The sequence below is a fragment of the Mycteria americana genome, chromosome 7, assembly GCF_035582795.1.
Source record: "Mycteria americana isolate JAX WOST 10 ecotype Jacksonville Zoo and Gardens chromosome 7, USCA_MyAme_1.0, whole genome shotgun sequence".
Lineage (NCBI taxonomy): Eukaryota > Metazoa > Chordata > Aves > Ciconiiformes > Ciconiidae > Mycteria > Mycteria americana.
This window is the reverse complement of record NC_134371.1, coordinates 65854706-65877869: the sequence shown is the minus strand read 5'-3', so window position 1 is coordinate 65877869 and position 23164 is coordinate 65854706. Positions and strand designations below refer to the sequence as shown.

The following is a 23164-nucleotide window of genomic DNA, read 5'->3' as shown; positions in this document are numbered from 1 at the left end:
AATATCTCTTCCCACAAGGCAAAAACAGCGCTGGGCGTTGTACCGGGTTCAGGCAAGTGGCTTGTCCTGATTGATGGATGGTAGGTGAGGAGAGGGTTAAGAATATCATGGAGCAGTGGGGGCATAAGAGAGCTTAGTCTGGAAGCAGTTTAAGTAACCTAAGGAGAATCTGATACAGACCAAAGACACACAAGTACAGATGCATTTAATAGAAGCCTCTCTCTGCTCGAGGTCTACAGCTGAGACTCATGCAGCAAAATGTGCTGTTTGGAACATACTGTGCTCCAACCACAATGGCTACGGGAGGAATCGGAGCCAGTATTATGTACTGGTGCTCTTAAGGACTGAATGTTCACTTAGCACACACGTTTGGGGAATGTATATTTATGCATACATTTTGGGATGCAGCACATCCCATCACAAACTTGGACAGCAGCTTGCTCTTCGATCTAAGAATTCATCTATTAAGAAATCCCAGTATTGTGTAAGTGAGGGCACAGCCCGACGTGCTGTTCCAGCAGCAGCTGAGCCAGGTTAAGAGGTTACCACCTCCAGCCTGCCCACAGCTGTTTATCCACTGCCCCCCATTAGGGGTTACCACCCTTTTCCATGAGCCACATAACCACATGTGCGGACACTCCCAAATCTGGCTCTGTCAGAATGATCCAAGATGAAATACTTTTTAGTAGGTTTATTGTTTAGGCTTTTTTTTTTTTTTTTTTTGAGCTAGCTCATCTTGAGAGTGATAGTTTCTTGACTTGGTTCAGCTGCAACTGGAATAGCATCTCTGACCACGCTCCAATAAAACGGTTGCAAAATTGCATCTGTCAGTCTCTTCAGGCAAAGCCTGTAAGACTCATCTAAAGATAATGTATTTAGTATTAATTCCCTAAGCATTCTTTGGTTCACTGTCTCACTGTTTCCTAGGTATTACTGGAAATTTAAATATCTCATGGTGAACTGATCACTTTCGTTTGCAGGAGTCTGTATTCTCCACCACCTTATTTAAGGAGATCCAAGATAATCAACACTCTGAACAAACCATCACAAAAAAACGCTCCAGTGCCTCCCTCTTCCAGAGAATTTACAGTTTCCCTTAGGTGCAGAACTGCAAGAATCCAGAAAGTCACTGGGGAACTTTAACAGAGACTGCTGATGCATTTACACTATTAGTATTATTACTTTATTTCATTTTCAATTCTTGGCATATGGGACTTAGAAGACTTGTCAAGCTAGGGCCTCCCATAGCTGTGCCAGGAGGCAAGAAAGGTAGTTTGGGGAGACAAAAATGTTTGCTTCGCTGACCTCTGTGTTTGGCTCCTAACTAGGTTTGATTTGTATTCACGGCCATGCATGTACTCTCGGGGAACACACATAACTCAGGCCAATTGTATGAGATTGGAGTACAAAGAGAAGCCCTACTTAGGCTCTGACATTTAGCAAGCCAAGAGGTTTGAAAATGGAGCCAAGTCAATTGCCTGGCTTGGCTGTATGAACCAAAACACAAGCCTCGCCACTGGAATTGATTACATACACATGAAAAGAAAATACATAAAATGATACATAAGGTTCTTGTAACCTCCAAGAGCTGATGCCAGAATATGCTCATTGGCTTGGTCCTTCCCTGGCTCAATACCACAACCGAGCACAGAGCTCAGCCGAGGCCGCGCTCAAGTTTTCATCAGATTAACTCTTCAGCTCAGGTCAAAGCACCCCTTTTCGCGTGCTCTGAGATCTAAGTTTTCCCTCAAGCCCCCAGGGAAAGTAGTAGCTGACTAAATGAATGCAGGATTTATAGCTCTTAAAGCTGGTGCAAAAGGTGCTACAGCTGCCCACGAGAGGAAAGTAAATTGAATTAAATGAGATTAGGAATCTATACAACAGAGTAGCCAGGAGACTGTTTATGCTAAATGCAAAATACTTCATGAGCCAGCATCACATAAAGTGTATTTTTTCTCTGCTACAGATCCCATTTATCTCTCAACACAAATTGGGGTCTTTGGCTGTGCATTTCTTAGTTTAATTACGCTTAATAATTTAGTTAGGAAGCTTAACCCATACAGACCACTACATTGATTTAAACAACAAAAACCAGCAGGCACTGAAATGTTACATTTCTTGGAAGAATACGAGTTATTAATAATATTCTTTCCAATGCAAATATTTGTGCCTTTCTGTAGTGTCTCACTATTCTCCAGAAAGATAAGTTTTTCTCAGTTTCAAGTATTTGATATGATTAACTACCGAAGCAACACATAACGCCTTCAGGAAGGGCTCAAAAGCAGACATTATTATTTTACCAAATTTTACTACAATAACAGGGAGACTCAACATTTCCCTGGAAATGAGCAGAGCTAACAAGATGTTAAGCGTTTTCCAGTATCCCTTGTGCCAGGTGCTATTGGAAGCTTTCTGAAATGATCACTAAAGAGATCCTCTGAAAAATTAATCAAGCCTTTATCCAAAGACCTCAAAAACGGAGTTACCTCAACTAGCTTCACTTGTGGACAAGCACCTTTCCTTTCTGAAACACCAAACCCAAGGGCTTGAAGCAAATAAAATTTTCCTGGAGGACAGAGAGAAGCAAAGGGAAACATTGCAAGAGCCAGTAATTAGTATGCTACCTGTTGGATAGGTTTCTAATCCCCAGAGTTTCTTGGCAGTAGTCTTAACCTCAGCATCTCTCTAGCAGGAGTGATAATACATCGTTATATTGGCCGTGAAGAACCTGCAAAACTCAACTCACAGTTTCCTTTCCACAATAGTGGAGTCCAACATTCAGGTATATCATATCTTCTTCTAAGGAACATGCTGCTCTTTGCCAACCAATGCAGGTTAAATGGTCTCATCTTTAGGATTAGACAGAGTAAAGACTGTCATTATAGTCTCGCGGCTGGTACTTTATGTGCCTTCAGCCCAAGCTTGCTGCCTTTTCTCAGATGTGCCTGCTGGCCACATCACTCTTCAGCCATGAATCAGCAATACAGCAACCTGCCATGCCCCTGCAGAACACTCTCCCTCTCTCCCAACCGCTCTGACTATGGTTTTGTTGAGGTTGACTTCTCACTCCAAACTAATTACATACATTTCCCCTATTTTATTATCTGACAAGGAAAAGCTTTCATTCATTCCCCCTGTTAAAACTTAATCTGCATTTTAACTAGAAAACTATGAGATGTGATGGGGGAAGGTATCACTTACATTGGAGGTATCTCCTAGTCCAGTTCCAGGTGGTGGAAAGCTACTTAGGTTATTCTGGGAGATCTCAAACAGCTCTGGGATATACCTCTCTGCCCACCAAAAACTATCTCAGTGAGTAACAAACCCCACTGGGACCTTAAGCCATAGGGCTTCCATCCACCCAGGTATTTCAGAATTGATTGCTTTATGCGTTTCCATTCAAAACACCTCAGTGGAATTCGTGACAAAATGGACCAAAAAAACCTGCCAAACTTTGATGAAATAAAGGAGAACTGTGAGAAAACCAGTCATTGCAGAGACAAGCTACCTCCAAGAGAGCATCCAGGCTGTTTCTCTTCCTTCAAACACCTGCTTACATTTCAAAAACAAGGCCAACACAATGAGAACCTCCTCTTCACAGCTGTTAAACCACAGCCAGGTTGCACTCTCCTGTAGAGTAGCCCCATGATGTTCTCGTTACACCCCTTCCTCTCTCACACTACCCTGAACACCATTAATGAGTTACAAGAAGCTCATACCTCTCAACATACTCTTTTCAGCCTACAGAGTGTGCGTGGCCAGACAGAAGTTGCAAATGAAAGGCAAAGCACATCCCACCCCACCTCAACAGCCACAAGACGGGACAAGCCACAGAAAATGGTCTAATTGATGTCAGCTGTGGGCTAATAGATTTTGAGGGCCTGGGGGGGGGGTTGCAGATACCTAATGCCTTATTTAAGTGCACCCATAGCCCATATCCTGCAAACAACGAAAGATTCAGTGGCTCATAAAGCTAGCTTTGAAAGCTACCTGCAAAAGCACTACAACACTATGGCATGGGGTGCATGCGGACCGTGCTCCCTGGTACTTGTTCCTTCCATGTTTTGGATGAACTACTGCATTCCCAGGGAAGTACTGAGACCTGATCATCAGCTACATGCAAACTGGTAGGCTACCACTGAAGTTACAGCTAACTGATACTGTGGTTTGCTCCCCAGGTCTACTCACATGGGCAAAGAAATACATTACCTTTTAATATGTTTAATGGATTCTGTCTTTAGACTGTGGCTTCTTCCAGAATAGGAAACTCACTTCAGCCACCTTCACTGGCTTCTCCAACGCTCTTCACCCACACTTATATTGCTCCAAGCCTAAAGTAATTTACTACTGCTACTATTACTCTTATATCAACTTCTCTTCAGGTTTCAGAAACTCCCGTATTCTGCTAACAGAAAGCAGGAGGACTTCAATAGTGTATTCAAACTCTCCCACTTAATTTGAGGTTTAGTCTTTTCTAATTCAAAGAGACTTCATTTGAAAGTGTTTTTGCCTTATAATAAACAGATTCTTGGTTTCCTACAATAAAAAGAGAAAATACTATAAACTTCAAACTTTTAAAAGGGCACACGGGAGTATTCTTTACTTTTACTCTTTGGCTGTGGAATCTATACTCATTAAAAGTGAAAAGTTGAGATCTGATTACTATTTGTGCTTTTAAAGTTTGCATTTCTACCCCCCAATCGAAAGGCAAAATGTGCTGATGTGCTTTCACTTTCCCTTTTTAGACCTTTTTACTTCCTGTTGCAATCTGGCCCAAAATACAAAGTTTGGATTTCCTAGAGTGCGAAGAAGCAAGCGACTAAATACATGTATTTCCCTTCAGAAACATTCTTTACAACAGTGTTACATTAAAGATATAAAACACTTTCAATATTTTGTAAACTACGAGTTTTGGCTACTAAGTGATAGAAAGGGTAGTGAAATGGACTGACTCTTTCCTTGCTATGAATCATCCTGATGTGCTGATGATCCAAATATGTAATTCCTTCCCTGTTTTGCTGTATTTTTCTGCAGAAGCGTAATATATATTAATAATAAAAATAATATAATTGACCTAACAGACATAAGTGGAGATCAGATTCATAACAGCTAGCATGAGACAGCCAACGGTCTAACCTGATGGGATGGGGAAGGGCAAGAAACGACAGAAGTTTCAGTCTCCTCATTTTACTGTTGGAAATGGAAATATGATGTAGTATATAAGGCCATATTTCCAAAGATGCGAAGCTCCTGTACATCCTGCTGTTATACTATAGCAACAAGTATTCCCAACGTCTGAAAAACAGGATTTTATTTGAAGATAGGAAGCGGGTAGCAGCACCAGGACCCACATCTCAGGGATGAACAGCTTTCTGGATCCTGTAGACGTAACCGTATCCATGCAGCGTCTCCCTGCTGCACCCCGGGCCCAGATGCAGCTGCTGGCCCTGCCCAAGCAGGGGCACACCCTTGCTCCCGCCGCAGGATGCCAAGTTTTAAATGTTGAGCTGTCTGTTCACAGAAAAGCAAAAGAAAGCCTAGCAGTCCATGTGCAAATCAACAGCACATGTACGAGTTTTCTCTACATGTCCCCCATGACTTACATTTGGTTTGACTGCAGAGTTCAGAACGTCCCGTGCTTTAAAGGGTGTTTGGGAACTCTGCTTTCTCCTACAGCTCGGAAAAAAACTTAAATTACTGTTTTATTAGAAGCTGTTATTTCAAAACTTGTTTTCATTCCTAAACAGAACCGTAACGATCCAGCCAACACTCTCAATGCAAACACACTTAACACAAAATGGTTTTTAGAACAAACCATGCATTTCAAGATTTGCTGGTAATATCCATTGCTGTTAAAGCAAATATTTTTCCATAGGTTTTGAGTCTGTGTTATTGGGGTTGCAATAAATTTTGTTATTCCCCACATAAGGACGTTAAAAATAGAAAAGCATTATGTGTCAAGTGAATTATTTCCGTTGGATCAAATGAATCCATCTCATCCTGATTTCCAGACTTAATTCTAAACATTTTTTGAAGGAACTGAAAAATATGTAAATATGAACAATCATTTGAAATAAAAATATGCAGTGTACGTTCTGAAAATATTGACATGAAATGATTGACATTATCAAAGGATCTCTTTGCCTCAAGATACTGAAATGAAATTAAATTGTTTCTGACAAGTTCCTGAAGAAATTTTTAGTTCAAATGAAACCATATTTTCAAGGAAAAACATTTCTGAGAAAAATCTGCGTCTCACCCATTTAGGGCAGAGCCCATACGCGACTCATTAATAGAGGGGAGCTGTTTGCCATGCCATAACTTTCATTCTGAATTTGCCTATTTTTAGTGCCCCGTGTCAGAACTCAGTGGCAATTTGGGGATTTTGCTTTCTTTTTTTTTTTTTGTGGTTTTGTCTCAATATGAGTCATTTGTGCTGTACATTGATGTTGCTGCTGTTTGTAAACACTGGATTATGAGCTGTTCCTAAAAACTAGAACAGGTTTTACCAGAAGGGTGCCCAGCTACTGCCTTTCCTTTAGTTTTTCTTTCTCCTGTTCTGTGTGCATTTAGCTACACATTCAATTCCACATATTCTTGTAAATGTACGAGCAGAATAAATTTAGGAACCACAGCGCTTTCAGCTGCCCCACCTCATTCTCACACCAGAGGTTTCTATACTACTCCTTACAGTCAGCTACTACAGATATACATGAGCAGCAAACCATCGCTGCCTCCAAGGCATGTCTTGTCTCTACGCTCATTTGCAGCATTTTTCTCAGGACAAGTCACATGGGGTAGATTCTAGGGCTGTTATTTATATTTTTGCAACATGAGTGTACTGAAATTTATATTTTTGCAAATTTATATTTTTGCAACATGGGTGTACTGAAATCAGGAAAATTCAAAATTGCATATGATCAACAGAAACAGAAATGAAAAGCCAAATTAGTTTCACCCAGAAACTCAACAGTGTAAACACTTTTTGGGTCGGGGTGTCCAGCCTTCTCAGCCCTGGGGTCAGTGGCTAGTTTTGGCAGCCCTTGTGGGTCATATGGATCAAGCGGCCCAGGTAGCTAAAGCGTCTGTCTGGCTGTAAATAGCGTAGATGGATTTCCACTTACAGACTTTCTAAGCTTCCTTTGAATATTCCTCTTCTCCTCCAAGACAAAAGGCTGGTAAAAAATGATGGAAGAGGCCTTGTAATGCTTCCACTAAGAGTCTCTAGCAGCCACGCTGCATGCAGAGCCTCTCTCATGCTGTATCAGCATTTCTGCTTCCATGCAAAAAACTGGAAGTGAAAAGCCATCTTGTTAGAATAACCCAGAATCAAGAAGAAGTATGGAGCCAGGTTGCAAAACCAGGAAAAAAATCAGAGGGAAGTAGGTGACCGAAAAGGAGGAAGAAGATGGTTTCTAAATAATGTTTGTATTTGCCTAACTGGGTAGCAGAGTTACCAATTAACCAATCTAATAAAAGGAAATCTGCATTTTAACCCTATTTCTCATGGCAATGCATGGAAACATCTCCTGTTTGAGTCATTTCCATCCCTCACTTTCTCTCTCCCCAAAGGGATCCATACCCATCTCATAAGAATTCTGTGAAGTTCAACTGGTCATATAAAGGAGAGAGCTGAAGAAATGCAAGATTATTTCATAACAGTTTCTCAATAGCAAAGTTTTTGATCTTCATAACATTATCCAGAAATAAGACAGATATTTCTGCTCAGCTGAACCCAGCTGGCTGCATGGAAAACATTTCAAAATCTGCCACAAATCTTTTTTTTTCCCCTGATGTCTGTTAATTTAGTTAAAACAAATCAATTAAATGTCCTAATTACAACTGAAATATATAATTATATTGTGCACTCAGTTCAGTGCATACTAATGAAGCAATCACTACCTTCTTATTAGTCACTCTTGAAAACTAAACCCAAGTGGGAGCTGAAAAATGTTTTTCTGTATCTTCAAACAAGGCACTCGATCCATTCTTCACTTCTTTCCGAACTTGAAACTTAAGCAAAACAGGCGGAAAAATATTCAGGATCATTATATATTCTTTCTTTTCTTATAGTAAAAATTCAAGAGGAATTATCATCCATCCAGCTCACTTATAAATTAGACACTATTCTTAACATATATGTTACTCTTTTGCCAAAGACTTTTAGTAAATTAGCATAAATTCAAAAAGACAATACACAGCTCTTAAAATTCCTTTGCTATCATGTCTACCTCCAGGTAGGCTCCTAAACAGGTAGGGCCTGATCTTAAAAAAATGTAAACATAGTCTGCTGCTGTGTATTGACCTCTATTGGAGGAGAGAGTGCCCAAACTACTGATCCTCATACCTCCTACCATTTTGTAGGTAAATCTTCTCTCAGCTACATATACATAACCCACATGAAACCTACAGATCTGCCTAGCTGGAGGAAGAACAGTTCAAAACAAAATTTGCATAATTGACTACAGAAAATAGTTGGTGAAACACTTTACCAAAGGATTCTCATCTGAATACCACTGCAGCTTTGTCTACTTCCTCTCCTGTTAACAACCAAAGCCCAACATGCCAATACCATTAGAAGAGGTGGGTGCACACAGATGTGGTCTGTGGCCTCCTTCACTCCACCCAGGCAGGGGACCGAGACGGGGCAGAGTCCCGTCCGCCTGCGTCATACGGCTACAGACCAGCTCTCCTCGTCCAGCCGCTCCTAACACAGAGCAGCCGGGGCACAGAGATGGGGGCCCTGCACAAAAAGCTCTTGCTGCCATGGCTAGCGCCGTGCCTGGTACTTCAGGCTGGACAGGCACCGACAGCAGCGAGGACATGGTGGGGAGCTGGGTGGGGAGGCCAAGAAGAACAAAAGGAGCAGGAGGCGTCTACAGCCCGCAAAAGCCAACACGTGGCATCATGACACAAAACACAGTAGCCTTACTTCACCACTACCTTGAACCCTGTACAGCCATATACAGCTGCATCAAGTGACCATGCCTCTTTAGGATATCAACTCACGGAGGCAAAGGTTATCTTCTGAATTTGTTACAGCACACCACGCAATGGAGCCACGGTTTCGCAGCATAACGGCAACACGTGACAGATTGATAATAATTTTGACAAGGCATCATTTAGATCCACTTGCATCACAAGTGTGCTGCAGAGAAGGATTTGCCCAGCAGGCTAAGAACCTGAGACATCCCCCCAAAATATATTTCTGCAAGGCTCAATATTGTTTCGTATCAGGAATGAGCAACTCTGAACTCTTTACACCTTGGATGTGTCCTCTGTTTTGCGATTACTCGAATACTTCATCCCAAATCTAATTTAGATGAAAAGTATTTTGGTGAGTGTGCTTTGCCTGCCTAAACAGAAATATTATAGCAGCTACTTAAATGGTAATTGATGAATGCATAGAATTACTACCATTCAAACTGCAAATCAGTTAGCAAAATTCAATGAAAGTTTAAACATTTCATTGCATTAATGATATAAATGCATAAATTTACGGAGAACAGCATCCAGACATTTGGCAGTCTTCCACTGTATTTACTTAAAGGTGATAATGCATTTAAAAAGCACTTGAAGAGAATATGTATTAAGCGCTACTAAACTTGCATAGATTTATTAGCACAAGCTTTTAGACTGTCTCTGCCCTGAAGCAAACTCGTTTTTATTTCTGGAAATTAAAAAAAATAGAGCAATACATCATTTTAAGACACATCAGAGAGGTCGGTATGGCAGTTATCTTAAAATACTGTATTTCTTCATGACAAGTGTAGTTCTGTAGCCTTTAGCTTGTATGTGACTGACTGATAGGACTGCCTAAGAAATGTTGATAATATCCACAGGATGTTTCATTTACATGTTTGTGAAAAAATTGTAGTTTTGAAAATTCTCTAGCATCTCCAGAGACTAATGATCTGACAACTCTAGCACCTTAAAGTGCCCTGATTTTTCAGACAGTGTTGAAATCCTGTCCATCTAGAAGAAAAATCAGATGCCTTTAATGGTGCTGCTAGCCAGGCATTTCAAATTCTTTTGGGGAACTTCAGCTGACAAACATTATTAATTCTCACAACAGACACGAGCAAAGACAGCAAGAAAATATTTGCAGGTATTTAATGGTATTTGCTAAATTATTCTATTAGCATGTGCTGGATAGAGTGCATGCAAAAAGAAATATCCTGAAATACTAAGTAAGTATCTCAGGATAAAACCACAAGCTGGATATGTGCCTGCATGGTTATCTTCACTGAAGAGAGATCAGTAGAAGATCTTGAAGAGTAAGTGGGAGGCAGGGCTTAGGACTTCTCTCTGAGTTGGAATAAAACTACGTGATTTAGATAGTCAGTCAAACAAATCTGGGGACTGTGCGTGGTGTGTGTCACACAACAGTCACAGGCCACGGCAGCTTGTGATGGACTCCCATCTCTTCGTTTCAGGAACAGTATTAGCAAAAAATATTTGTGGCTGAAGAATTAAATTCAAGTAAACCCATCCACTGTGAAGAGTTCACATGCTCTGTTGCCATATGTCAAGGCTCCTAAATGCACCTGAACCTTAAACACAAAGGTCAGTGCCTTCAATTTTGTACAGAGGACATGGAGGAAGGGTGGCATTTCTGGTCATCCAGCAATCGTGCAAGGCACAGCATTCATGTCCCCAGCGTTCTGCATCCGGGCTCTCTCTAAAGGCCACCATGTCTTCCTAATTAGTGTTCTTATCACTGTAAGAAACAACATAAAGTAGTGAAGATTTGCCGCATGAACCTTCCCACTTCCCGTCGAGGGCAGAGATGCTGGCACTGTATGGGGCCTGCATCCTGAAGCCAGCACAACTACTTCAGGCTACCATGATAGAAGCAAAATAGAATTTATTTCAAGTGCCCGCATAAGAAATCTTTCATCATCCCACTAGCTTTTTTCACTTTTTTCAGTTTTTCACATAAAACCCCCAATGAACACCAGGCCCTGGTGTAGTGACATTGCTCTGTTTGCAAAGGAGTGCCCACAAAAAGCTTGGCACATCCTCCCTCTCTCTTATCTCTCATCGGCTGAGGCCGAATGCCCCACTGTCTCATGCCTCGTACAGTCAGCAATGCAGAGTGCGTGTGTAAGCACAGCCCTTCTGATCTGCTGCAGATATACATGTCCTGCACTTGCGTCTTTGTGTCTATACTTACAGGGTAGGCACCCTTCTCTTGGCTGGTACAGGTTCTGAATGGGTGAGCTGGAATGAGTAGATAACAGAGATTTCTCCCCATTTCAATGCTTTTCTGGCCAAAATCCTCTCTAGGATTCAACTCAGCAAGATATTTAAATACAACTGAGAGCAGAATTTGGCTCGTGGAGTGTTTCCCCATTTTATTCCCTACAGCTTTTCATTACCACCTTCTAAATCTGTAACAAAATCAGGAGCGTTTTCACGGTGCTCTATATTGGAGCATTGCTAATAAGTAGCTCCATTAAAAATAGTAAACATAAATCATTTATTCATTTTATGCATTTCTAAGTCCACTTGAGAATATTTTTGGCTGAGCTAAGACACAAGTAAGGGTGTTAATTATTATCTTACTACAGCAATCAGTTAATAAGGCAGTTATGAGAGATGTTTGTTAGGAGGTTCTGGGGTGCCCGGGGGCTACTGAAGTCATTGTCTGGGGAAGAACACCACCGCCGGAGCTAGCAGCAGTCTGATGGCACTAAACCAAACCCCTCGAGGCCTCTGTCTGCCAAGTAGCTGAAAGGAGAGAGCAGACATCAGGTCTGAGCCAGGGAACCGTAAACAAGCGAGCAGGTAGGAACTCCCAGTGCAGGCTCTTGCACAGCGGAGAAGCGTCTGGGGCCCCCTTCGAGGAGGCTGGCGGGGCTCAGTCGACGGGGAGGGGGCTGGGAGGAGGACAGGCAAGTGGGTTCAGTTTCTTTCTGCCCCCCCAAAATGGCAGCAGCCTTTTCTGGGCTCCGCTGTCTCCTCAGGCCAAGGCGCAGGGCTCTGCACCTCTGCAGCTGCGGGTCTCTCATCACTCCCCTTGCCAGCTCCCAGTTCCCCCCACGGGCAAGCAAAGGCAGTACCTTACAAAGCTGAGCACCTTGATGCAGCTCGGCTTTCCCCGCTAGCCCATTCATCTGGTGTGAGGACCCCAAACGCTTTCATTCTCCCCTGGGAGGGAATAGCTCCTTTACTCACTCTCCTGCCGCACCCGCGACAGGTCAACATCCAGACCGGTGTGGTAATGACCAAAAGCCATCGACCGTGTCTGACCGTGGCCGGACGGCCTTTGCTTCCACCGCATTTCCAGAGAGGTTGATACCACAAAAACCACTCTCGTAACTGGCACCTTCAATCCGGAGGCCAAGGGCAGAAAGTGTATTAAGATTAAATGCTAAAGCTAAGGTTGAAGGAGAGCAGCACATAGGGGCATCTTGCTCTTCTTCTGCCTGATTTCTGCCTGTTCAGTGCTCAGTAACTTCTATTTTCCATTCCCCATTGCAGCAGCAGGGGTGACCAGAGCTAAATACCTCCATTAGCGACTTGCAGAAGGAAGGTTAACCCAGTCTCCTGAAATCGAAGGAAAACCACAGCTTTCTGCCCTCAGCCCAGGGTGTGTCAAGGAACCTGTCCATAAGGGAAGTGTTTCTGGTTATGAATTATATACTACAAAATCCCTGTGGCCCTGTTGGAGATACACTTCAAGGTGCTCCAGGGGTAGCCTGTACTACAAGCTAAATTCTCCCTGTGAGACGGAAGAAATATTACAGTACTTGCCAGAGAAGGGAGGGGAAGAAGCCACTTTCTGATGTACTTCAAAGCCAAATAATCTGACTTCTTCTGTCCAACATCAACAGGGGATGATCTTATGTAACTTCAAAACACTTAAACTGATCTGCAGCATAGAAATCATTTAAAAAATGCGGGCCCTTTTACTTGTCCTCCCTAATCCAGCTAGCCCTCAAAATATGACTGTATGAGAGATATCCCATTTAACTTGCACATGGGAGACCCTATTTACTTGAGACAAAACAGTCCAAGAATATATCCCAGATCTATCCTACAGTTTAGGATAGTACCTGAGTAGAGGACTGTTCCTTGTCAGTGAGGGAAAGACTGTCATTCCCATTTTGCAGATGGTAAATTGAGAAAGAACGGGCTTGAACAGCTAATCCAAGGATACAGGAAAATCTGTAGTCAGGCTGAAAAGTGAACCGAGATCTCCTGACTTCATCCAGTGGGATTGTTGTTGGGCAGATTATTTTTTTGTCTCAGGAGATTCAGTAAAGCTTTCAACAAATCTAGTGTGAATGGCCCAGAGCTGACACTGTCTCAGGGAGCTCTTCCTCCACTGAAAGAATGTAGATGGAAAATAAATATTAGATACATCCAATTCATTATTTAATAATCTATCGGGGTTTATGCTGGAACGGCTTGCTCAGAAGTACAACTGGATTGAATGAGGACGGCAGGACTGGAGCCTTGATATCTGATCTCACTGCTGGAATTCATCTGGCAGGAAGAGAGCTCTGTCTGCATATAGTGCAATTTTTTACTAATCCTTTGATTCTTCGAACCTATCTCTGTCTGGAGTGTTAACCTTTGCTGCAGAGGCTGTGCTCTCCTTCATACCTCTTCAACACCTAGCATGCTGAGACCTGATCTCAGATGGGAGCTGCTCTAAAACCAGTATAACCACAACAACAAGAACAACAGTAAATTTCATTTGCTCCCAGAGGGAGATCTGAAGAGCGTCCCTCCTTGGACAACCATTGCCCTGACAAAGCTCCAGCATCTCTCTGCCTAGAGAAAATCCTCCTTAATATGGACAGTGAGACATTTCAGAACCATTATACAATACAGTTCAATTGACACCTTACAAGATGACTTCACTTTTAAAGAGATTAAGTTGATTCCTTCCCCTAAATTCAGTAGCTACCCCAACTATGCCTCATTGAGAAAACTTCATCTGACAAGAGTCATGAATTATAACCAGGATAAAATGTTTCATTAAAATACCAATAGGGGAACTTAGGAAGCAGGTTTTTTGTATGGATAAAACCAATTTTGCTTCAAAAGCAAATACTTAGCCATTTTTCAGGTCAGTAAGTTGAAGCCTGGGTGCTATAAATCCATCATCAATGTTTTCTTACAGCTATAGTAGCTGACACATCTGAATCACTGGGAGCTAAAAGCATGCCAGAAGAAATGAGCACCATCAAAACACATCAGAAGGAGACGTATAGCAATTGCTTCTCTAATGTACCTGACTGCTGACGGAACAATATTAGCTTGCTTTCTCTGAGAGTGGCCATGTGTAAAAACGAGTTCATAATGAACAAATGTCTGTCCATTAAGGAATTGATTTAAGTGTATCAATTAAAAATTAGCCCCAGTATCACTAGAGGAATGGTTTTAAGCATAATTAATGCAGAAAGCTTAACAGCATTCTTCTTGAGGTTCAATCAAGTACGTCTGATGATGGTGCATACACGCCACTCCCCACTTCCAGGGGAGTGTAAATGACTCTCTCTTGCACTGACCCATTTAAGTAGCTGTAAAAGCATAGAATCATAGAATCACAGAATTGTTTAGGTTGGAAAAGACCTTTAAGATCATCCAGTCCAACCATTAACCTAGCAGTGCCAAGTCCACCACTACACCATGTCCCTAAGCACCACATCTACTCGTCTTTTCAATACCTCCAGGGATGGGGACTCCACTACTTCCCTGGGCAGCCTGGTCCAATGCTTGACAACCCTTTCGGTGAAGACATTTTTCCTAATATCCAGTCTAAACCTCCCCTGGTGCAACTTGAGGCCATTTCCTCTTGTCCTATGGCTTGTTACATTTTTCCTAATATCCAGTCTAAACCTCCCCTGGTGCAACTTGAGGCCATTTCCTCTTGTCCTATGGCTTGTTACTTGTGAGAAGAGACTGACCCCACCTCGTTACAACCTCCTTTCAGGCAGTTGTAGAGAGCGATAAGGTCTCCTCTCAGCCTCCTTTTCTCCAGGCTAAACAACCCCATTTCCCTCAGCCGCTCCCCATCAGCCTTGTGCTCCAGACCCTTCACCAGCTTCGTTGCCCTTCTCTGGACACGCTCCAGCCCCTCAATGTCTCTCTTGTAGTGGGGGGCCCAAAACTGAACACAGTATTCGAGGTGCGGCCTCGCCAGTGCTGAGTACATCCATGTCGGATGGGTTTAGTTCAGAATAAAACTGCCCAGAAAATTATTCCTCCCTCCCCCAAAAAACATTACCATTTCATTAAAAAAAGATGTTGATGGTTAAGCAAACAATTGTGGATAAAATCATCTCCAAGTTTTTGTTTTTCTGGTGAAAAATGCATGTTAAAAAGGAGCTTCTTCCTCAAAAAGTTCAAAGGTCATGTTTATGTCTAGATTCAAGTAAACAACAAATTTGTCAGTAACATTTTGATCAGGAGCATTATTTGCCCTAGATGATACAATACAAGTTAATTCACAACCCAAATGAGGTTATAACTTTAATCTGTGAAGGAAGAAAGTCCTAGGGATTACTACTGTACTATCATTAAGTGTAGGACGCTTCTGCAAAAATACATGTTAGGGACAAGAGTTTCAAATGTGTCTAGTAAGCTGAAATAGCCTAAAATGGAAGTACCAAGATCTTTTGGGTTTGAAACTGTTTTTGTTTCATACACACATAGCGCTTGATATTTTTGTCCCTTTCTGCTCTGTGGCAAGAAGGTTGTTCTTGTACGCTGCCGTCTGCAGTGGACGCATGTGATCTCATGACAAGGAAGCGCACGTGAGGCCCTCCAGAAAGAGGAGAGCTTGGGGTCAGCTGTGGGGCACCAGAATAATTCATCATGATAACCCACTGCCCAAGTTAGAGAAGTCCCCAGGAAAAAGGATGGCCAAGTGTGACCTGGGGGCTAGGAGAATCTCTCTGGCACACGGTATTTCAGGTATCTCTTACCTCATTTTTCTCATTCTTTCCTTCCAGAATTTTGTGATACTGGCATGTAAATAATGAAGTCAGAAGAAGTTGTGTAAATGGCTTCTGTAAGAAAGACTAAAATTCAGTATTTCTTTTCATTTTTTGATATAATCTGGACAGAACTGTAGGAATTCTGAGGAATCTGATGCTTCAAAATCTAAATTTTACAATATGTTTCTGAAAGCATTTATATTACAAGAAAACATGAGGACATTCTGCCACTCTAAATGCTTTCATATTTCAGGTATATGTTACCACCAAAAGCAAACATCTGAAGACATGTTTTTTTAAAAATAAGATATTTGTGGCTTAATGTTAAATGATGATGTTTGAAGAAATCTGGAATGGTATTAATCATTTAAACTACTCATTGATTTAAATACAAATGTACTGATAGATGAATATGCGTCTACTGGTCACATTAACCTGCCTTCACCAAGAAAACATATTTCATGTGATACAGTGAAATGCTGCAAAAATGAGTCATTACCTTCTAAATCTAAACTAAGACCTTTAAAAAACTGAAATGATGGAATACTTTTAAAAGCCATATTTCCATATTTTTGGAATACCATGCTTCCATTTGTAAGGCCTGATTTCTTTAAGGATTTAGAAATCCCTTCCCACAGCCATTCAAAAGAGTATTGAAAAGTCAGTGCCTGATTACTCAGTTCTTCGTGACTTGGGACCTCAAAGCCCTGTGCAGCATCAGTGACTGTCACATCAGGAAATACGAGCGTGAATTTGCAATGCTTTTGCTCAGTACACTGGAACTAAACCAGTCTTCAGTGGAAGAGGACAAGGCTTGGGGCTCAGTTATTCACTTCTCAGTCTACAAACCTGAAACAGCAGTAGTGGGACGGATACAGAGGTATCTTCAGGCTTTCAATATTCTCTTTGGTTGCTGCATCAGCTTAAACAACTGTAATTTATATCATGTTCATAGGAGGAATAGGAAGCAGTAATCTGCTTTGTAGCCACAGCTCCTATATCACGTGTTCTACCCAATGCCATTATTTAAAGATTGGCTTGTGCAACTTCTCTATTTATTACTGGTTTGTTTTTCCTTTTGTTGCAAGAATCAAGCTGACAGCTAAACACGTGTACCTACGATATGAAATCATGCTCAACAAGAAAAAACTAGTTAAGATGTTATACTCTTGGCCCATGCCCTGAACACTGACAGAAATGCACCACAACTGCGCTGCCCTGAGAATGACAAAGATGCAATGGCAGAATTGCAAGATACGGGTACTTGTGCTCCAAGAGAAGTCTACGGGAGCCAGGGTTCAGGCTGCAGTAGCAGCTGTAGAAGACAAGTTCAGGCAGAAGATAGGATGATGGATGGTAAGGCAATGATGAATCCAGGGAGTAGATAGATCTTTAGCTACCAAAGGGATCTTGTTAATACCTCTGAGCATGCCTTTTTGGTTAATCTTGGCATGAATTGTAACATGCCAAGAGAGGCAAGTGCCTTTCTATCCCATATACAGCAGGAGAGTCTTCTTGGCATGGTCAGAGCCACCACTGCAGCCTCTCTTCCCAAAATACAGTCTGCATACGATGGGGAGAACAGAAACACACCACTTCTCATATGGCTTTTTTAACCAAGCAACAGTAAGAGCATCGTGACAGAAATTCTGGTATGAGACTGCTTGAATTCAGCTGGTCACACACTGACCCTTCTTTTGGACTTCTTAGTCTCAAAGTTTAGGGTTTTGTAAACCAAAGGCGAAGTCAGTCTCCTTCATATCCTGGGTGGGTTGATAGGTGACCTGTATGATAGACAATCAGCAGGACTGACCTGTGTCTTTCTGCAAGTTTCCAGCACTCCCCAGGAAGGTGTCTCAGCTGAAGGACTCAGAACCCACCACCCTATTGCAAGAGGATTACATTATTCCTGATGCAGTAGGAATAAGAATCATTCTGTATTGTAATATGAACACAGTGTAGCCTTTTTGCACAGCAAAAGCCTCTAGCCACAACAGCAGCGAGAATTAAAACCACACCTAAAAGATGTCCAGATACAGTATATGTTTTATCATTATTCTGCAGACATATGTTTCGTGTGACTTGGTTCATTTATTTCCTCTTTGTTTTCAAAAGCTAACACATGGCCCTGAACAAAAATTACACTTAATGTTTTATTTGTTCAGCTCAGTTAAAATCACAGCACTTGTTTGGTGGAGTTTTACATAATAATGCACTGGTTTGTATGACTTTTATGTAAATTAATTTCAGTAAACTACCCTGAAATAATTTAGAAAGTCTACAGAGTGTTTGTGACTTCAGTGTTAGGGACTTGCATTTTACACATTTACTCATGTCAGACTTAAAATTCGATTTGAGCGTGGGAGTTAGTTGCTTCCCTGTCCCTGTATGGTGATAAAACCCACACCATGCGACAAGATAAATTCTTCCATCTTATCCAGGACTAGAAGAGAGGGCTGCTAAACTCCCAACGGTCATCTATTCAAATGGAGGACTACTGGGAAAAAAGAGATAGTTACCATTCAGGAAAACCATTTTTCAAGTGCAGACTTCAAAGAGGTGGGAACTGATTGTCTAGTGGAAGGCTGGGATTGCCTGATAGCGCTGATGGACAGACTGGATGAAGGAGATACACGACAAAGGAGATGAGAGATGACGGTCCCTCACTGATCCGTCTGGAAAAAGAACAACAAAATGCCAGCAGGAGTAAGAGAGACTGTATAACCTGGGGGAGAAGCCATGAGCCAGGGGAAACTTGGACATCTCAAAGACACTGACCAAGACCCACAATACACCGTAGAGCAGTGGGGAAACCAGTGCAGGTTTCCTCATTTATTGTCTTGTCCAGGTCTGTTAATATTTTTTGACAAACCTAAAGGATCTCTTTTGAACAGACCCCCTCCTGCTGAACAAGGCTGGACCTCTGGGAAAGAGTATGCTTGAATGGGGGGAAATGAAGGGATTAACACAGGCTTTGATGCTGAGGTCCTGTTTTTGTAGAAGGGTAGCACATGTGGCTGGTGTTCCTGAACGCCAGGGAAAATGCTACTGTGGCTGCATAGTGAGGAGAGTCTAAGAGAGAGATGACCCTGAGCGATGGGGCCAAACACATTGGTCAAGTTGGAGTTGAGCTAAGGGAGCTTCCCTAGGTGCTCAGACACGTCTCTGCTGCAGCAGTGAATCAGAAATGAGACAGAAGCGACTCAGAAAGGATGAAGAAATTCACCACGGGCACCCAAGGTGGCAGGAGCCTACACAGCTCTGAAAACCCCACAGTGCATCTAACTGCAGCGGTAAGTACCCGCACGACATTAAGAAGTTGGTGCTAGATCACTTTTGCAAACAACGGCTGAGTCTTTCTGAAATTGTTTCCCCCAAACTGACTGTTTGTCCTGAGGAAGCCCCTGGAAAACAAACGAGCCATCAGATTTGTAACACTCGAGACTGCATTTCTTGTCCTCATCCTCCTCTGTCTGCTTTCCTTCCTCTTTTTTCACCTCTTCTGCTTTCGTATGGACAACGTATCGAGCAGTGGGATTTTGACATCAGAGGAGAAACTGGTTGCGACAGAGAGAAGCATGACGAGCAGAGAAAGAGGAAAGAGGGCAGCACGCAGACGCTAACAAGCTTGTCACGTACTCGGCACTGCTCGTCAGCTATGACTGCACACTGCGCTCATAATTTTGATATGACTGCCACGAAGGACCGTGTCCTTCATTCTTGCTTCAGCTGAAGCTACACCGCAGTTACAAAGGTTCAGAAATGCGCAGCGTGCATGTTTTAAATTACTGCTAATTCATTTTGATATGCCTTTTCCTTGGATCCGTAGACAAAATGACTGCAGCGGGCTTTGAAAAAAATCAAAGGCAGGTTTCCCTGGGAGATACACATCAAGCTATGCCTGTGTCTCTGGAGTGTTGCAATACAGCTCGTAGCAACCAGGGAGAAATCAGTTCTCCTTTCCATGGCAAGGGTTTGAAAAACAAAACAATTTCTTGTATCTTAAGAAAAACAGTTTCAGTGGATTGGTTAAGAAGACTTCCTCTATTTTTGGAGGACTGACCAACATCAGGACCACAGCTCCAACAAAGTCAAGATTAAGCCCGTTGTCTAAAGAGATCATTATTATACTTCGATTTCTATTAAGGTATCAAGGTAGCGTGGCACTATTTGCCAGCGAGAGGCAGGGGTGGGGGGAAGAGTAATGAAGTTACAGTTCTTTATTGTACGAATGCAACTTGAGACTATTTGAGGATGTTATCTATCAGCCTGTCTGGCAAACGTCTGTCTGGTAATAATGTATCCATCTGCTGAAACAACCCTAAATAATGCAACATTATATCAATAATTAATAGGCACATAGGTCAACAAGTTCAAGATCGTTACAGGCAAACCAGAGCTGAAGGAAATGGTCGGTTTCAGGCAGCTGCTAGGCCCGACACGGCAAGCGCAGCCCTGCAGCAAAAGGCGGGCAAGAGCGTTTGCAGCACCAACGCCGCAGCACGGGGCGCGGGGGACACGGCTCTCCCCCACGTCTGCTCCGTCCACGCTTACCCACGGAAATCAGGAACCCGCCCGGGTGGCACTTCCCAGGGAACAGGGGATCGCTCCGCTTGAGGAGGAGGGGCAGACCCTGCCCTTTGATTAATACCTTCACTGAAATTCCCAGAAGTGCTACGTTCACCACCAAAAGGAGGACACGGCTCTAGAAGTTGCTGTTTCCACCACTGGATGTACAAACCTGGCACACATGATCGTTTTTTTTTTTTTTCCGCTAAATAAGAGGCTTTATCTCATCTGCCTTTACCTGTCTGAAAGTTAGGTGCCAGAGACTTTAGCTAGTGAAGCTAAAGTGAAGCTAGTGAAGCTAGTGAAGCTTTAGCCAGAGACTTTAGCTAGACTTTAGCTAGGGAAAGACTTGGCTTTCCCTACAGTCAGAGAAACAGACGTGTTCAGACCACAACTCACGTCACCTCAAGGACAGGTTTCTAAGAGGGATGGGAGGAAGCACCCTCTGAAGGTGCCCCTCTCCACAGAGGGAGACCAGACAACTACCTTGGACTAGGCAGTTTTTAGATGGCTAAATACGGTCAAACAAACAAACCCCGTGCAAAATGTCGAGCTCTGCATCCTTCCCACGACTGAGTGGTCCAGGGAGCATCAATGAGGTCACATCTCCTGGAATGGCGGCAGCAGCACCAAAGGCAGCTTGATCTTCAAGCCTCTGGAGATGCGTACACAGCTCCCGTGAGCTCCGAGGCACTGCGGCACACCCGGACAGAAACAGGAGTTAGCTCACAGAAGAAAAAAGCAATTAGAGTATCCCATGCTCTTGATTTGGGAATCTAACATCTCTAAGCACATTTGGTAGCCCAGATGAAATGTGAGCAAAATAGGTACTGCTGATTTTAGTACAAGCTGATGATAACAATAGCTGAGGTCACCTACCAATCAAGAAAATTTGTGCCTGAAGTAACCTGGGGTATTTTAAAATGGAAAGAGAAAAGAATCAAACTTACCATATGAAAATGAAATCAAAATCAGAGGAGACAGCAAAATAGAAATACGGAGAATGAGGTATTAAAATAAGAACAGCTCTCTTCTGAGAAGAGCGCAGAAAAGTCATGGTATTTTGCTACTTGTAATTCCTCACCAGTCAAACGAGGAGTGTGGGCTCCCATCCAATACAGAAGCCTCCTGACATTACTTGGGATCCAGGGACACAAATGCAAGATTGAGGTTGCTATTTGTAAAAGAAACAAACAAAGGAGGCAGACTATGACTGTGAAGACTTCATCACCTGCAGCTATGGTCAAGGATCCACATACCACGTGTTCAAGCTGATCTGTGCACACATGCACCCTACACAATGGGACTCCTTAACAATAAAAATGTTACTAAAAATCTCAAAATATGCACAAGTGTGGTGTGGTGTGAACACAGTATCTTGGTGAAGTAATTATACTGTGTATGTTAAACTTGTCTTAAGTAGTAACTTAAATGCGTGCGGGAAAGACTTAGATTTGGGCTAGATGCTTTTTTTTTTGGTTGGTCATTTGGGTTTTGGTGTTTTTTGTTTTTTTGGTGGTTTTTTTTTTTTTTTTTAACAGAGGTCTTGTATAAGAAAACACAGCAAATATCACAGCTACAGTTTCAGAAAACCACAGCCTACTTACAACCAAGGCAGTACAGAAGGGAAACTGAAAGTAGAAAAGAGAATCACAAGCTGCAAAGGCAATTCTAGTAACAAGTCATTTTAAAAAGCAGATGACCAAGATAGAAAAATCCCAAATTAATATTTACAGTAAACTTTGCTTTTAAAGTTGTGTGGTAAGTTACTGAAGATTCTGTCAAAGGGATTTTCTTCAGAGTGAAGTCCTAGAGTATATGGAGGCTGTTTTGTCCTCTAGCCTGTTTCTAAATAGAAAACACTGATTCTTCTCACTCAAGGAATTCCACCAAGCTCAGAGGAGTGACACGAACAAGTGAGGTCAATGTGATCCATTTCTGAACTAAGACAAATTCATATGGGAAAGTCATGCAGTCCCACAGTTCATACAGTCAAGGCTCTTGAGAATGCATTATGAAGCTTTTCTATTTTCTTCTTTTAACAGAGCACATGGCTTTTGGGTTCAAGTGTGCAAAAGCACCAGAGGACTTGTATACATCACCTCATATTCAAGAGACATAAGCACTTGGGAGTAGATTCTACAGAAATTAGTTCCTAAATGCTGGAGCCACTTTTTCTTTCAAACTCTCTGCCCAGATAACGCTGTGCTGCTTTCTTGGGAGTTTCTGACCCACGTAGGAATCCACCTGTGGTAGTGGTTGAGTGGGGCTGTATTCAGTCAGAGCGCACACCCACTGAACTATAGAAATCCGCATTTAGCCTTACGACTGTAAGCTTTTACAATAAATACCAATGCAATTTATTTCTGTAACTTGCTTCAGGACAGAGGTACACGTCGCCTAAGGAGGATGGGCCCTGGAAAGTGCAAGGGGCCCTGCATCGCTGGGTAGTGACAGAAGAGCAGGAACGCAGCACCCTGTTCCTAGTAAGGGCAATGTCTCCATCCCCTCCCACTCCCCTCCCAGCTTCCATGGGGGCAAAACCAGCTGCTTAGGAGCCCCATTTATATGTCCAAAATCCTGCAGATGATCCTGGACATGGCTAAAGGGAGAAATGTACCTCTGAGGGCACCTGCAAG

General features: G+C 42.5%; 1 protein-coding gene across 9 annotated transcripts in view; it reads right to left on the bottom strand.

Moving 5' to 3' along the window:
• Positions 1-23164, bottom strand: part of FGGY (FGGY carbohydrate kinase domain containing) — a 328528-nt gene that overhangs the window by 197673 nt on the left and 107691 nt on the right. For 2 of the 9 annotated variants that reach the window (XM_075508848.1, XM_075508853.1), the window contains one exon: positions 18476-18631. The exons of the other annotated variants lie outside the window; for them this stretch is intronic. The gene's annotated coding sequence lies outside the window, so the exon portion shown is untranslated. The remainder of the gene's footprint in view (positions 1-18475; positions 18632-23164) is intronic. 9 annotated transcript variants of the gene reach the window in all.